Source organism: Carcharhinus amblyrhynchos, chromosome 17 (genome assembly GCF_965287045.1).
Source record: "Carcharhinus amblyrhynchos chromosome 17, sCarAmb.v2.hapA, whole genome shotgun sequence".
Classification (NCBI taxonomy): domain Eukaryota; kingdom Metazoa; phylum Chordata; class Chondrichthyes; order Carcharhiniformes; family Carcharhinidae; genus Carcharhinus; species Carcharhinus amblyrhynchos.
The window spans coordinates 11667452-11680043 of NC_137340.1; the positions used below are offsets into that span (position 1 = coordinate 11667452).

The window sequence follows — 12592 nt, forward strand, 5'->3', positions numbered from 1 at the left end:
CTTAAATCCTTAGTCAAAAAAATCCCATTTCATAAGAACATAAGAAACAGGAGCAGGAGTAGGCCATCTCGCCTGCCCCGCCATTCAATAAGATCATGGCTGATCTGACAGTGGTTCAGTTCCGCTTACCTGCCTGCTCCCCATAACCCTTAATTCCCTTATTGATCAGAAATCTACCTACCTGTGACTTAAACACAGTTAACGAGGTAGCCTCCACTGCCTCAATGGGCAGAGAATTCCAAAAATTCATTACCCTCTGAGAGAAGAAGTTCCTCCTCAACTCTGTTCCAAATTGACTTCCCCTTATTTTGAGGCTGTGCCCTCTTGTTCTTGTTTCCTTCCTAAATGGAAAGAATCTCTCTACCTCTACCCTATCTAGCCCCTTCATTATCTTGTATGTCTCTATAAGATCACCCCCTCAGCCTTCTAAACTCCAACGAGTACAGGCCCAGTCTACTCAATCTCTCCTCATAAGCTAACCCCCTCATCTCCGGTATCAACCTGGTGAACCTTCTCTGCACTCCCTCCAAGACCAATATATCCTTTCATCTAAATCTCCCCAGGAATGCAAAAGTAGACTTTAAATAAATTCATCATTCAAAAGTATGAACAAGAATGCAGGGAGAGAGAAAACAGATATCAGGCTTCAGGAAGATTCTGGAATCTATTATTAAGGAAATCCAATGCATTTAAAAAATCATTGTCTGGCCAGATAGAGTCAACATGATTTCACAAAAGGGAAAATTGCCAAAAGAGTTTTTCAAGGATTAACTGATTTCATTAATTGATGTAACCAGTAAGGTAGATGAGGGGAGCCAGCAATTGTAGTATACTTGGACTGCCAAAAGGCATCCAATAATGTGCCACATAAAAGATTAAATGGCAAAATAAAAACTCGTGGAGTTGGGAGCAATATATTAACATGGAAAGAGGATTGGTTACGCTCAAAAAGCAGACAATAAGGATAAGTATGGCATTTTCAAGTTGCCAGGCTAGTGAGTGCCAAGGCGATTGGTGCTGGTCTCTATTTACAAGGTGTATTATTGACTGAATTACAAAGGGATTGAAAGTATTGCACCTATGTTTGCTGATGATACAAAGCTAGGTGGGAATGCAAGCTGTGAGGAGGACACAGAGAGGATGGAAAGAGATAGAGACAGGTTAAGTGACAGAGAAACAAGTGGCAGGCAGATGGAATATAAAGTGGAGAAGTGCAAGGTTACTCATTTTGGCAGGAACAACAGAAAGATAGACTATTTTTTAAAATGTATGTAACTTTCAAATGTTGATTTTTGTAGAAACTTAGCTGTACTCAGCCAAGGAACATGAAATATAAGCATGTAAGAACAGCAAGATACTACGGAGGCACTTGGCATGTTGGCCTTTATTGCAAGAAAAGTAGAATATTAGAACAAGGAATTCTTGCTGGAATTGTATAAAGATTTCTTGGGGCCACACCTGAAGTATTGTGCACAGTTCTGGTGTCCATTTCTCAGAAAGGATATGCATGCATTAGAGACAGTGCAATGAAGATTCACTAGATTTGTTCCTGGGATAAGAGGGCTGTATATAGTGTGAGGTGGAATAAATTTAGAATTTAGAAGAATGAGAGGTTATCTCATTAAAATACGAAAGGTTCCAAAAGGGTTTCACAGATAAGCCACTGAGCGAGGGCTCCCCCTGGCTAGAGAACCTAGAACACCAAGGGTTAAGGGATTGTTTATTTAGGACAAAGATAAGGAGAAATGTGACCATTCAAAGGTTAAGTGAATCTTTGGCACTCTCTACCCCAAGGAGTTGTGGATGCTCCAGTACGGATGTGGCACAGAGGTATAGTGTTTAACACTGCTGCCTCACAGTGCCAGGGACCTGGGTTCAATTCTGATCTCAGGTCACTGTCTGTGCAGAGTTTGCACATTCTCCCCGTGACTGCGTAGGTTTCCTCCAGGTGCTCCAGTTTCCTCCCACAGTCCGAAAGTCGTGCTGATTAGGTTCATTGGGCATGCTAAATTCTCCCTCAGTGCATCAGGACAGACACTGGAGTGTGGCGACGAGGGGATTTTCACAGTAACTTCATTGCAGTGTTAATGTAAGCCTACTTGTGACTAATAAATAAGCATTAGTAAGTAACCCAATGTGTATCGAGTGTTCATACATCTGCCAAGGCCTGGAACAATCCAAACTGAAATCTTAGCATGAAGAAAACATGCTTAGTGCTTTTGCTATTCAGAACAGTGAGATTTTTGTTTTGTCCGTGGATGTAAAGCCACTGGGTGGAACAGGATTGGAGGCCAATTACCTGAATTTGTCAGAAATCCCGCTAAGTTTCTGGTTTCACCATAATTTGAACTTTTGGGACAAACTACAAACAATATTGTTTGGGATGGCAACTTGCCCATTTGGGAGGTTGTATATCAGATGTCACTAAGTCTCAAAGGCCTACAGCAGCTTAAAGAAACAGAGTGCCTCTCTTAGTTAAACTGCATCTCCAGCAGTTTCACTGCCACGTCTTTCATAGTCAAAGATGGTAGGTGTCTGTGTTCTTAGACAGAGCCAATGAGACACTTGTGGAACGAGCTGGGGCCACAAGGAATATCCCGTTTCTGGTGCTATATCTCACTAAGAATTAGAGTGTTGACAGGAGGTCCCCAGACATGTATATCTAATCCCCAATCTCCTCCCTGGATACACCTTCACATGCTGTAAAAGCCCCAAAAGCAACCCCACCCTTTCCCCAAAGCAAGGACCATCTCTGACTGCTACCAAAATCCAGGATACGCTCCCCACCTCAGCATTGCTCAAATGCACCCCCTTTCTGAGTACCAGTTGTATTCTCAGCTTAACGAATAAAAAGGAAATGCATAGGTTGGACCTGATAATAACCATTCATTTACAACTGACACAGAATAATTAGAAATGCAAGGCAAAAGTGAGAAATCCCAGATTATTACATGATTATGAAACCTATTCAGTCACTGCAAACCTCGGTGGCACAGTGGTTAGCACTGCTGCTTCACAGTTCCAGAGACCCGGGTTCGATTCTGGCCTTGGGTCACTGTCTGTGTGGAGTTTGCACGTTCTCCCTGTGTTTGTGTAGGTTTCTTCCAAGTGCTCCAGTTTTGTCCCACTGTCCAGAAATGTGCGGATTGGCCACGGTAAATTGCCCTTAGTGTCCCAAGATGTGTAGGTTAGATGGACTAGCCATGGTAAATGTGTGGGGTTACGGGGATCGGAGAGGGTATGGGTAAGATACTCTGTCAGTCAGTGCAGATTTGATGGGCCAAAATGCCCTCTTCTGGGATTTTATCGTATCTTCCCTCTCCCCCAAACTGCTGCCCCCGCTCATCCCATCTGTTACTAGACAGTGTGCCTGATGCCACATGTAATGCTTTGGAAGATACATTGATACTATTGGAAATGTTTTGCATCCAGCAATCCCTTCATTATGAAGGAAGAAAGATTTGCATTTAATAAAAGCAAATTACTCCGGATGCTGGAATCTGAAACCAAAACAGAAAATGCTGGAAAGTCTCAGCAGGTCTGGCAGCATCTATAAGAAAAGAGCTGACGTTTCGAGTCCAGAGTACTGTGTGCAGTTTTGGTCGCCGTACTTACGCAAGGATATTTTGGCCTTGGAGGGAGTGCAGAGGAGGTTTACTAGGCTGATACCGGAGTTGAGGGGGTTGAGCTATGAGGAGAGGCTGAATAAACTAGGCTTGTACTCATTAGAGTTTAGAAGAATGAGGGGAGATCTCATTGAGACGTATAAGATGATGAATGGGATGGATAGGATAGAGGTGGAGAGACTCTTCCCGCTCAGAAAGGACAGTAGGACTAGGGGGCACAAGCCTCAAGATAAAGGGGGGGGCGGTTTAGAACGGAGTTGAGGAGGAACTTCTTCACTCAAAGGGTGGTGAATCTCTGGAATTCTCTGCCCGTTGAAGTGGTGGAGGCTGCCTCACTAAATATTTTTAAGACGCGGGTTGATGGGTTTTTGATAAGCGAGGGGATTAAGGGTTATGGGGAGAGGGCGGGAATGTGGAACTGAGCCACGACAGATCAGCCATGATCTTATTGAATGGCGGGGCAGGCTCGAAGGGCTAGATGGCCTACTCCTGCTCCTATTTCTTATGTTCTTATGTTCTTTACCAAAGCTGTGCAAAGATTTGTATTTATGTGGCGCCTTCAAGATGCTCAGGAGCTTTTCAACCATTGCAGTACTTCTTGGGCGACGAGGTGGCACAGTGATTAGCACTGCTGCCTCACAGCACCAGGGTCCCAGGTTCAATTCCAGCCTTGGGTCATTGTGTGTGGAGTTTGCAAGTTCTCCCCATGTCTGCGTGGGTTTCCTCCGAGTGCTCCGGTTTGCTCCCACAGTCCAAAGATGTGCAGGTTAGGTTGATTGGCCATGCTAAATTGCCCCTTAGTGTCAAGGGGATTAGCAGGGCAAATGTGTGGGGTATTGGGAATAGGGCCCGGTTGGGATTGTGGTTGGTACAGACTCAATGGGCCAAATGGCCTCCTCCTGTACTGTAGAGATTCTATGATTCTTTAAGTGGTAGTCACAGCTGGCCCATGAAAAATGTGAGCATTCTCCTCCAAATCTGACTTGCTCCTTTCCATTCATCGCCAATACTGGGCCAAAGGGAAATAGGCCAAAGGCCAGGGGGAGGAAATTTAAAATGTAACCAAGAGGCAAAGCATTAAAAGGAAGAGTCTCACAGGTCACAGGAGGTCCCACACTTGTTAGCTCCATGTGTGTTAACTAATGTTAAAAGAGGAAAAAAAAGGTTTTAAAGAGAGCAGTCAGCTCCCTCCCCAGCTTGAGTCTCACTCTCAGCCTCTGCACAATAACCTTCCAAGTTGCCAATCACACCGAGCAAAGGCTGCCGTGTGGGGAGATAGAGTGAGTTAAAGTTTAACCTGAGCCGATTGTTAAACAGCCGCCCGGCTGAACCTTTGGATTTTTTGATATGATGATTGCAGAATAACATTGGTGACACGTCGCAAACCTCATCATAATCAAGGAGGATTTTTTCCCGGGCGCTGATCTCTGAAATTGCTCAGGTATTGCCTCTTGTTTTGTGTTGCTGTTGCTTTCCTGGCGGGGGGGTGAATTCACAAGTTAGTGGCGTTGCCGGAGGGGCGAAACGAAGGGAGAGGTAGAGAGGGAGCTCAGCTGTGTGGAGAGTTTGTGTTTTTCCTCTGTCTGTGCTGATGGTTGAGGTTTAGCAATGGGCTGGGTGGCAGGGGCACTTCAAACTTAGCTCGAGCATTCGAGTGAAGTTTGGGAAGAACGTGAATGAGCAGAACAAAAAAAAATCATTGATTCGCTTAGCGAGAACGCCCCTGTGTATAATCTCTTACAGAAAAACATTCCAGAGTAATTGTTACACGCACACACAAAGTTGCACCTTTAAAAATAAATGTTCAGAAATCCCATTCTGTTGTTGCTGGCTTTCCAGATCTATAGTCAGATGTGAGGGGCTGTTGCAATCTCCTGTGCCAAGGCTGGGGTGCCTTTCTTTAACTGGGTCGCACTGTAGTCTCCCTCACCATATGGGGTTTTTTAACTAAAGTCAACATGCCTGCAACAAGCCACCATCGATCTGCACAAGACAAACAGCCGAATCGCGTTATCAGGCGTGGGCAAACAGTAACCAGGCTCCTCCAGAGAGCTCTTTCACTCTGCAGCTCAGCAAGCACCAGGGACACAGTTTGAAAGTTTAAAGTTTATTTATTAGTGTCACGCGCAGGCTTACATCAACACTGCAATGAAGTTACTGTGAAAATCCCCCCAGTCATCACACTCCCCGCCTGTTCGGGTACACTGAGGGAGAATTTAGTCTGGCCAATACACCCAACCAGCTCGTCTTTTGGAAACCAGAGCACCCGGAGGAAATCCACCCAGAGAACGTGCAGACTCCACACACACACACACACACACACACAGAGAGTGACCGAAGCCAGGAATCGAACCCAGTTCCCTGGTGCTATGAGGCAGCAGTGCTAACTACTGTGCCATTATACCGCCCTTATTGAGCAAGGCTAGCAGGAGTTTAGCCAGCCTGTGTAATCCAACCTTCTCAAGTAGCTGCACTGGCAGAGGAGAGTGAATGCCCAGCTTTGGGTAACAGGACTGTCTTATCATCGTGTGGGTGGTGGGGTTGAAAAATGTAGTTACGATAACGTGTCCCTTTTGGTAAAATACAGGAAATCAACAGCTTTAAAGTCATAAAGCGACAATCCAAAGAGTGCAGTCAGTAACCAATAATCCTTCTCAGTTAATAAAGCAAAGGGAAGTGTTTGACAGTCTACCCTCTTCTACCTGGAAATATTTTGCTGAAATTCTCCCATCCTAACAAAAGGAAAAAAAACTGTCGGTGACTGTTATCCATATTAGGTGCAAAGGCACAGGACATGTTTGCAGGTTGCACACCTCAACTTCTTACTGAACGTAGGTATTAACCCATTAGTGTTACTGATTTTAAATAATGGACGGAGGCACATTGTAAACCTAATAAGCATCGATCACTTAATATGTCAAAGTATTTTATACGAGATTTACCGTCTTTAAAGCAATGAATTTTTCTGGTGTGGATAAGCATATAATTTTGCAGCACATAGAGCTTATTTGTGCCATTATGGCTGAAGTATAGAATTATAGAATCCCTGCAGTGCAGGAGGAGGCCATTAGGCCCATCAAATCTGCACTGAGCAGAATCTCACCTGGGCCCTATCCCTGCAACCCCACCTATTTATCCTGACACTGCTGGGCAAGTTAGCATGGCCAATCAATTTAACCCACACGTCTCTGGATTGTGGGAGGAAATCCATGTAGACACAGGGAGAATGTACAAACTCCACATAGACAATGAGCCAAGGCTGGAATTGAACCCAGATCCTTGGCACTGTGAGGCAGCAGCATTAACCACTGTGCCACCGTGCTGCCCAAGTAGTTATCACAGTCATAGAGGTTTACAGCATGGAAACAGGCCCTTTGGCCCAACTCGTCCATGCTGCCCTTTTTTTAAAAAAAACCCCTAAACTAATCCCAATTGCCCACATTTGGCCCATATCCCTCTATAATCATCGTGCCCATGTAACTATCTAAATGCTTTTTAAAAGATAAAATTGTACCTGCCTTTACTATCATCTCTGGAAGCTTGTTCCAGACAGTCACCGCCTTCTGATTGAAAAAATTGCCCCATTGGACACTTTTGTATCTTTCCCCTCTCACCTTAAACCGATGCTCTCTACTCTTAGACTCCCCTACCTTTGGGAAAAGATATTGACTATCTATCTTGTCTATGCCCCTCATCATTTTATTGACCTCTTTAAGGTCACCCCTCAGCCTCCTATGTTCCAGAGAAAAAAGTCCCAGTCTATTCAGCTCTCTTTATAATTCAATCCATCAAGTTCCGGTAGCATCCTAGTAAATCTTTTCTGTACTCCTTCTAGTTTAATAATATTCTTTCTGTAATAGGGTGACCAGAATTGCACACAGTATTCCAATGTCCTGTACAAATTCAACAGGACGTCCCAACTCCTGTATTCAATGTTCTGACCGATGAAACCAAGCATGCCAAATGCCTTCTTCACCAGTCTTGTCCACCTGTGACTCCATTTTCAAGGAGCTATGAACATGTACCCCTAGATCTCTTTGTTCTGTAACTCTCCCCAGCACCCTACCATTAACTGATTAAGTCTTGCCCTGGTTCAATCTACCAAAATGCATTACCTCGCATTTATCTAAATTAAACTCCGTCTGCCATTCGTCAGCACACTGGCCCAATTGATCAAGATCCTGCTGCAATTGGACATAACCTTCCCCACTGTCCACCATGCCACCAATCTTGGTGTTATCTGCAAACTTACTAACCATGACCCCTATATTTTAATCCAAATCATTAATATAAATGATAAATAACAGTGGGCCCAGCACTGATCCCTGAGGCACACCACTGGTTACAGACCTCCAGTTTGAAAAACAACTCTCTACAACCACCCTCTGGCTTCTGTCAAGAAACCAATTTTGTATCCATTTAGATACCTCACACTGGATCCGGTGAGATTTAATGCAACAACCTACCGTGCGGTACCTTGTCAAAGGCCTTGCTAAAGTCCATGATGGCAACATCAACTGCACTGCCCTCATCTACCTTTTTGGTTACCCCTTCAAAAAACGCAATCAAATTTGTGAGACATGATTTTCCACTCACAAAGACATGCTGACTGTCCCCAGTCAGTCCTTGCCCCTCTAAATGCCTGTAAATCCTGTCTCTCAAAATACCTTCCAACAATTTACCCACCACAGATGTGAGGCTCACTGGCCTGTAGTTCCCAGGCTTTACCCTGCAGCCCTTTTTAAACAAAGGCACAACATTTGCCGCTCTCCAATCTTCGGGCATCTCACCCATGACTATCGATGATTCAAATAGTCACATTTTAAATATTTCTTATTCAGGTATTTATTGATTCCTTTCCTAATCATGATGATAGATTGTAGCAGACATTCTTTGCCCCACACACCTGTTGTGGAAAAATGTCTATTTGATGATCATTTTAAACAGTGATGGGCAGTCTAGGTTAGTGAGTATAGCGCATGATTGGCCCTCCATCTCAGTGGGCGAGACCGAAATCTTCACTATGATCCTTAAGAAAGATTAAATTCACACCAAAATATTTCATAGTAAATTATAGAAAATGCTTAATCATTTGTATATATTAATAGAACAGTCAACTCCAAGTGGCAAAAACAAATGAAATGCTTACACTTTGGACTCAGAATTAGCGGATGGCTTTCACAGTCAATGGTGCGTTCAATCAACACGCATCTCACTTCACTTGCCCTTGCTTTTCGTGTTTCAGTTATACTGGTCAGAAGAAAATTACATAGATGGAAAGCAACAAAATGTGGCAATTCTGCACATGGGCAACAGGCAACAACATGTCTCATGGGTTGCACTCAGAACCCTGATGGGCTGCAGGTTTCCCACCATTGTATTCAACAGATCCCGTCTGGTTAAGGACTATTACTTACATGGCGAAAAACTGCAGCAGGCGACGGTGCAGAGGGACCTCGGGGTCCTTGTGCATGAGTCGCAAAAACCCAGCCTGCAGGTGGTCAGGAAGGCGAATGGGATGCTGGCCTTCATAGCGAGGGGGATTGAATATAAAAGTAGGGAGGTCTTGCTGCGGCTATATAGGGCACTGGTGAGGCCGCAGCTGGAGTACTGTGTGCAGTTTTGGTCGCCGCACTTACGCAAGGATATTTTGGCCTTGGAGGGAGTGCAGAGGAGGTTTACTAGGCTGATGCCGGAGTTGAGGGGGTTGAGCTATGAGGAGAGGCTGAATAAACTAGGCTTGTACTCGTTAGAGTTCAGAAAAATGAGGGGAGATCTCATTGAGACATATAAGATGATGAATGGGATGGATAGGATAGAGGTGGAGAGACTCTTCTTGCTCAGAAAGGACAGTAGGACTAGGGGGCATAGCCTCAAGATAAAGGGGGGGGGGCAGTTTAGAACAGAGTTGAGGAGGAACTTCTTCACTCAAAGGGTGGTGAATCTCTGGAATTCTCTGCCCGTTGAAGTGGTGGAGGCTGCCTCGCTAAATATTTTTAAGACGCGGGTTGATGGGTTTTTGATAAGCGAGGGGATTAAGGGTTATGGGGAGAGGACGGGAATGTGGAACTGAGCCACGACAGATCAGCCATGATCTTATTGAATGGCGGGGCAGGCTCGAAGGGCTAGATGGCCTACTCCTGCTCCTATTTCTTATGTTCTTATGTTATGTTCTTATGACTACTGGAAACAGCTTTCCCCAGTTTACTTGATCAAAAGCTATCACATTTACTGCCTTTATCAATTCTCTTCTTAAGCCTCCTTGTCAAAAGTTTTTAAGTTTATTTACTAGTGTCACGAGTAGACTTACATTAACACCGCAATGAAGTTACTGTGAAAATCCCCTAGTTGCCACATTCTGGAATATGTTCAGGTACACTGAGGGAGAATTTAGCATGGCCAATGCACGTCTTTCAGACTGTGGGAGGAAACAGGAGCACTCGGAGGAAACCCACGCAGACATGGGGAGAATGTGCAGACTCAGCACAGACAGTGATCCAAGTGGTAATCGAACCTGGGTCCCCGGCACTGAGAGGCCGAAGCGCTAACCGCTGTGCCACCGTGCTGCCTCAAAATGAAAACAATCACGGTTTCTCTGGCCTCTCCTAATGAGGAAAGCTATTCAGCCCTCATGTCACCTTTGTGAATCTCATCCATATGAACTTCCTGTCCTTGAATTTTCCAGAGATAAGGCAGTGAGGCCTGGACGTAACTGTGCCCGAATTGACTTTTCATGAGAACTTCATGTAGTTGCTCAGGAATACAAAGTTTGAGTTTCACTAAAAAAGAGACATGCTGTTGAAGCTTTTCATCTTACAATCACCAGGACAGATGCAAGAATGCCAAATTTCATAGGGAGCAACAATTTATACTGCATGAGAAAGGTGTGTTGATTGATTGATTGCATGATACTGCAATTTGACTCACTTACGCTTGCTAGATCTAAATATATTCATGTACAAGGACCTGTCCTCTGCTGGCTAAAGGAATATGTCCAGGCATTATGCCTTTTTGAATTAAACAAGAGCATGGGGGAGGGAACACTAGTTAGCAGATGCAATCTCCAAGGGAACATCTCAACCAAACAGTGTCAATTTGCCCACTTATCAGCACTGTTTTCTCAGGTAGTATAAATTGTTGATCCCTTTGAAATTTGGCATTCTTGATTCTGTCCAGATGAGTGCAAGATGGAAAGCTTCAAAAGTATGTCTCTTTTTACAACAATGCTCAAGGATTACACAGGCAACCGAACTGTCACAAGCATACCCAGTTGTCCTTTTGATCTGAAATGTGGCAATCAAGATTCACTAATCACAAATCAGCACAAATTATAGGCACTGTGGTATGGTATTGCAATGTTAGCCATGGTTCATTACATCACACCTCTGAATCAGGAGGTTGTGAGTTCAAGTATCACTCAAGGACTTAAAAACAGAAGTCTGTGCTGATACACTAGTAAAAAGTCTGACAACACCAGGTTTTGGTCCAACCGATTTATTTGATAGTAAACGCACAAGCTTTCAAGGTTTCCCTCTTCGTCAGGTGAATGGAGAGTTCTGGCCTCAGACAGAGCATATAAAGCACAGGCAGTTTCGAGATTACTGATTAGAATGCGAATCTTTACACCTAACCTGCTGTTCAAGTCCTAAAGTGGACTTGAACAGCAGGTTAGGTGTAAAGATTCACACTCTAATCAGTAATCTGTAAACTGTCTGTGCTTTATATGCTCTGTCCGAGGCCAGAACTTTCCATTCACCTGACGAAGAGGGAAACCTGGAAAGCTTGTGCGTTTACTATCAAATAAATCGGTTGGACCAAAACCTGGTGTTGTCAGACTTTTTACTGTGTTTACCCCAGTCCAACGCCAGCACATCCACATCACTGATACACTAGTGCAGTGCTGTACTGTCAGAGGTGCTGTCTTTCAGGCGAGACAATAAACTGTGACCCTGTTTGCCCTTTCAAATGGATATGAGATATCCCTTTGCATTATTCTGCAGAGTTCTCCCCAGTTTCCTGACCAACATTCATCCCTAAACCAACATAATCAAAGACAGACAATCTGGTCATTATTACGTTAATCTGTATTTGAATTTGCTGTGTGCAAGTTACCTCCTGGATTTCCTTCATTACAATGTAATTCAAAAAGTGCTTCATTGGCTGGAAAGTGCTTTGTGGTGTCCAGTAGTTGTGAAAGGTGCTATATAAAGATGTCTAAAGATATGCAGGTTAGGTAGATCAGCCATGCTACATTGCCCCTTAGTGTCCCTAGATGTGTAGGTGAGGGGAATTAGCAAGATAAACGTCTGGGGTTATGGGAATTTTCAGGAGGGACTGGGCCTGGGTAAGATGCTCTGTCGGAGAGTCTGTACAGACTGGATGGCCCAAACGCCTCCTTCTGCGCTGTAGGGATTCTATGATTCTATAAAATGCAAGACTTTCCTTTCTATCTTTTATTAGTGCGTCAATGTCTGTCCCATCTCTCTGCACACCACAATATTCTGCCTTTCTCTCGTCATATACTGAAGAAGTGCAGCCTGGCCAAGCAGTACAGGGACTTCAAGAAAACAGTGAGGATAATGATGTAACGTCATTGAATTTCATATTCATAGCTACCAGTTTATAGCATAGAGGTGGGATCTGCACACTGTGAGACACCGAGTATGAGTGGCCAGCAACCAGGACATGGAGAAAGGACAGCCCAGGTGTCAACTCGTTGGAGAGTGAGACTGCACACAAGTTCTGCTGTGTAGGATTCCGGCGAGAACTTTGGCGGGACAATGGACAGGTGAACATGGGAATGCACAACGCAAGGCTGCACCATTGGGAAGCGTGCCAGAAAATCTGTGGTCAGTGGTAAAGAGCAAGGAGGACTTGACACAGGTCTTTGTGCGGATTTGGAGCCCATCCCTTTGGGACAGAAATGTGTTCATACATTTGTAGATCTAATTGTGCTTCAGTGTTTG

The 12592-nt window shown here is 44.3% G+C and overlaps 1 protein-coding gene across 1 annotated transcript in view; it reads left to right on the top strand.

Moving 5' to 3' along the window:
* Nucleotides 1-4893: 4893 nt before the first annotated feature.
* a1cf (apobec1 complementation factor) overlaps nt 4894-12592 on the top strand; it is a 47620-nt gene continuing 39921 nt past the window's right edge. Inside the window, exon 1 of the mRNA XM_080205474.1 lies at nt 4894-5067. The gene's annotated coding sequence lies outside the window, so the exon portion shown is untranslated. The remainder of the gene's footprint in view (nt 5068-12592) is intronic.